General features: G+C 32.0%; 1 long non-coding RNA gene across 1 annotated transcript; it reads right to left on the bottom strand.

Annotated features, from left to right (window-relative positions):
- Positions 1 to 382: 382 nt before the first annotated feature.
- On the bottom strand, positions 383 to 3,437 carry LOC145578986 (uncharacterized). Its single transcript, XR_014098959.1, has 4 exons — positions 3,085 to 3,437; positions 1,362 to 1,524; positions 716 to 850; positions 383 to 592 (listed from the first exon to the last, which is right to left on the bottom strand). It is a non-coding gene; the product is annotated as an uncharacterized LOC145578986 (long non-coding RNA).
- Between the last annotated feature and the right edge of the window lie 1,813 nt (positions 3,438 to 5,250).

The following is a 5,250-nucleotide window of genomic DNA, read 5'->3' as shown; positions in this document are numbered from 1 at the left end:
TAGAACGTTTGTATTCTTTTATACAGGATATGTACAATTTATTAGATGATATGTATTCTCACTAGTGGAAAAAACGTTATTAGCAATTGGCGAAAAGTGGCTTTTAGCAACTGGCACGTGGGGCTGCTATTACGGGGGCTACTAATAACAATATTATTTGCAACTGGCGCTTGTTCGTTGCTAATAGTCATTATTCACAACATGAGTGGTGCTAGGCCAGCTGCTAATAGTATTTATTTGCAACTAGCGTAGTACTCGACCAGCTGCTAATAGTCTTAATTTTTTTAAAATAAAAAAAAAGACTATTAGCAGCTGGCTAAGGACTACGCCAGTTGCAAATAGTCATTTCATTAAATAAAAAAAATTTGCAATAATTCCAAAATGATACACAAACTATATTAAATACTATTTTAACAAATTTATGTTAATTATGAAGTATACATTAATTACAAATTAAAAATACAAATTACAAGGCTGCTAATAGGCTTCTAAAGAACCTAGATACTCCACCAAAAAAAATGTATGTTCGCCCAATCAACGAAACGAGAAAGAGAATCAGCACCTATAACTAACACATTCTGTAATCCACCACCTGCAATTTATAAAGCAAACAATTAAAATCCAAGATGGCTACGTTTTAGAGGTCCTAGAAAGAGCACACATTAAGAAAACAATAACACATTCAACATATTCAATTATATCAGAAACATAGTACCTGCATCAGAATCACAGCCATAACTTCCCCAGAAGATGCTATATGATTAAACTGTTTTGGGAGCACAGTTGCCAAGAAGACCATAATTGTCGTTATTGCAGGATGCAACGACTAATGGAGAGATCTCCAAAGCTTCTGCAATGGCAACACAGTTGACAGTTGCATCCATTACAAACATGGTCTTTTTTTTAGAGAAAAGGGAGCATTAATCATTAAATATGCAAATCAACCCCAAATACAACATGATGTTCAAATTCAACAAGCCAACAAAAACAAAAGCCACATCCTGGCTCAAATACTTCCTATGTCAAACAGACACAATAAATTTACGCAAGCAGCAAAGCTGAAAATCGGACAGGCATACAAACTAATTCAAGGAATAAATCATAGGCAGATAGCCAGAATCCCTATCTCTCTCTGCTAGTACAACTCCTACTGAAATTCAGTTTATAATAAGATTAAGGGTCTTGCTGACCTAGCATAGTTTAGTTAGACATACATAATAGCAAGTCCAACCCAAAAGACAAGCCATGACATCGACAGATGGACTTATGAAGGTCACTATTAGTTATCGAATATACTACAAGAGCCACTAACACAACCCTTTCCAAAGTCATATAATGTACAAGTGAATATACACACTCACCTGAAAGGACATGTCGATTGTGAATCCTTTTTTTTTTTTTTTTTTTCTTTCAGACAGTCAATTGTGAATCCTAGTTCGAGTAGATATCCATTTATCATTAGAGATCTGCAGCTTGGGTATAACAACCCAACAACCTACTAGCTTACAAACCCTATTTATTAGCCTGCATAAAGAACCATTGAAACAGAAAATAATCCGTGTCATATCGTCACTAAGCAAGAATAAAATAAAATATAAGAATAAAATTAAAAATCTCTGCAAATCTTATTACAACTAGTCTATAACAGTGTGAGAAAGATAAGAAGGGAATGAAAAGGAAGAGAAAAGTGAGAGAGAAGGGGAAATAATTTGGGGCAGATGGCAGGGGAGGGATGCATATTCCTTCCTTTCATATAAACCAAATATAAATTAACATACATATTTGGTAACGATCGAGTATCTATAACCTATAAGTGTGTAAAGTGAGAAGTAAACCAAATCATTTTTTTAATTAAGTAGCTTAAATAAATTGAAATGAGCAGAATGATTATTTTTGTGGGCTGATGATTTTTGTGGGTGAACTGAGCAAGGGTTTTGTTTTACGAAGTGATCAACAGTCAAGGTTATATGACTTGTATTCTTTTAAGTTGTAACTAAATCGGTAAAATGACTCAATAGATTATCGATTATAACTTGATAATTACTGACTAATGACTTAATGACCCGTAATCTGTATAGCCTAAGGCCCTAAACATATACAACATTTGACCAAAAATAACCAAATTGAACAAATCCGTTAGTTTTCATCATATACCCAAATAATGAACATATTTCAGCACTAATCATTTCAACCTACTGCTTACAATGAACATATTTCGGCACTAGTCATTTCAACCTACTACTTGATTAACCGAATATATTTTGGCCTAACTTGATTATGATCCGACCCACTGCAAAAAGTTAAGGTGTACCAATGACAAGATGCAAAAGCATAAAGTTAAGTTATCATTATCACACTTTCTAGAGAAATTCAAATTACTTGTACATTTTAGAGTAGTTCGTACTCATATTAAATTACTACCATTATACTCGTAGTAATTTACTACCAGTATACTTTACGAGTCAAAAGAACATGGCAGAACAAGCTTAGTTGAGATTTTGAGAACAAGTTAGGACATAAATGGCATAATAAAGATAATAATAGATAAATGAACTAAGATTAAAAGTGATAAACCATACATTATTCATGTCGGAGAAGATTGAACAAGGACATGAGTGGCATAATTAAGTTCATAACAGATTGAGAAAAGGAATTACATCAAACTAGATGTCAGATTATAACAATGGCTTCTCTAATTCTTCATGATTCGAAGCATGTTCTGCTGGAAAATTAGACTAAACTATCCACCTTTTTCTGACGGATCAAACAGGATTAAAGCATAATACCATATCTTACAAAAATATTAGCAGAACTGTTAGTCAAGATAGCTACTGATTTACTGAATGTAAGATTGGTTAATATCAACAGAGTTAGGTCTAAAAACGAAGCGACCAACATCCGCATCAACGAGGCCCCAATTTACCCCAAAAATTAGAAGATTCATACTCAATTAGTCTTATTTTCGCAAATTTAACAAAGCACAACACCAATCAATTAACAAGTAAGATTCATAGTTTCACACAACACCAATAAACCTAAAAACTAGTTGCACACTAAAGAAAGAAATTTCGAAAAGAGGCGTACCAGACGATTGGTTTATGAATACCGAAAGTCGTTATTAAAAAGGAAATCGCAAACCCTAGACGATGAACAGCAACAACAACAACATCGAGGAACCACAAATCTCATTGCAATTTCGACTATCAACAAAACAAATCAACTTGATTCACAAGCATTAAAACCCCAAAACCAGAATCAATTCTAATTCAAGGTTTAGCTCCGCGCAACTCAACGTAATCAATTTCAGAGGAGTAGATCATAAAATTGGTGGGATTTGAGGCCACAAAATCGGAGCCCTAAGAGAAGATGAAGAAGAATGAAGGAGGAGAGAGAACCTGAGGAAAACTGGAAAAGTTGGGCGAAAAAAACAAGAACGAAGTTCTACTTTGAAAAAAAAATTAAAACATTAATAAAAATATATGGATAAAGGTTTAAGTAGCAGATAGGTTAATGTCAGCTACAACTATATTGGTCAATTTTTATTTGACCTAACATTTGTAGCGGGCAATAAAAAGGCCAGTTTCAAATATAAATTTTAATTTTTAATTAATTATTTCTAGCAATGTACATTTTAGGCCAGCTGCTAATAACATTATATTTGCAACTGGCATTAAATTGGCCCGTTGCTAGTATTAATTTCTTTTTTTACAACATCACTTATATTGGTAGCGCTCTTATCTATGTTAGTTGCTAATGCCATATTATTTGTAACTAACTTTATATTAGCCAGTTGCAATTAGTATATTAGTAACTAGCGTACTTAGCGCCAGTTGCTAATAGGGTGCTGCTAATAGCACTTTTTCCACTAGTGCCTTTGAAAGAGGATATGTACAATTTATTGAAGGACATAATCAAGTGAATAGAGGACATCATTTATGCGATAAAGGACATCATCAAGAGAATACAAAACTAAAATAATATATTACCGAATTCAATTCTGATAGAGTTTCATCGCAGTCACCATTATATAACTCCATAACTTTGATTAAGTATAGACCACAATCTTCTACTTCTTTGGTTGACCTCCATTTAAAATTAAGATATTTATTGTCACCCCATGTAGTAAGATTAAACAAAACTGGATGTTTCAAAATTTTCCCACCAGCTGTATGTACAACATCAATCTACAAGAATAATTAAATATTAAAGTTAATAATGGAAGATAAAACATATTATCTACATGAAACAAAAAATAAAAAATTAACTTACCAACATATCATCTCTATTCTTATATTTTATAAGTTTATCCCTTCGGTTGTCAATGATCTCAACTGTAGGTCTTCTTTTCTCATTTCCAATAGTATTGACAACAATATTTACATAATGATTGTGCTTATGAACAGGAAAAAATATCTGAAAAAACATTACAGGATATCGTTAACACAAATGAGGAAATCATATATCAACACAGGATATCATGAAACAATGAAGGAAATAATCTATCCAATGTAGGATATCATGAAAGCAATATAGAATTTCATTAATGTAAGATGAAATCATCAATGGCATTCAGGATATCATAAAATAAATAGAGGAAATTATAAATGAGAAAACAAGATATCAAAAAAGAAATAGAGGAAATCAAGAATAAAATACACGATATCATAAATCAATAGAGGATATCATCTATACATATTTATAATATCATGAAAGTAATAAAGAAAATAATCTATCCATGCAGGATATTATGAAAGCAATAAAGGAAATAATCTAAGCAATACATGATATCATTAGAACAAAAATGGAAATAATAAAAGAAATACAGGAAATCATGAATAAGAATACATAATATCATATAAGCAATAGAGGATATCATATATCTATATGCAGGATATCATGAAAGAAACAAAAGAAAACATCTATCCAATGCAAGATATCATTGAATTACTAAAACATATCAAAAATTCAGTAAAGAGGATATAATTAAAACAATGAAGGAAATAAATAAAACAATCGAAAAATACCAAATCCAATTTGTTGAACTTAACTCCTGGAAATCTATCACACCACCTCTGTATCTCTTCCACAACCTCTTCATCAGAAATATCTATTGGTTGAAATGAAGATTTTAGTTCATCCAAATTCTCCTTTGCATCCAAATAAGCAGCATAATCAGGACCATTACACATAGCCTCCATTACATCCTCTGCTTCTTTCACCTGCTCACATCTCTTATTAAAGCGCTTAATC

Source organism: Chenopodium album, chromosome 14 (assembly GCF_948465745.1).
Source record: "Chenopodium album chromosome 14, dcCheAlbu1.1, whole genome shotgun sequence".
Taxonomy (NCBI): domain Eukaryota; kingdom Viridiplantae; phylum Streptophyta; class Magnoliopsida; order Caryophyllales; family Amaranthaceae; genus Chenopodium; species Chenopodium album.
The sequence above is the reverse complement of the archived record's forward strand: the minus strand, read 5'-3'. Positions and strand labels throughout refer to the sequence as shown.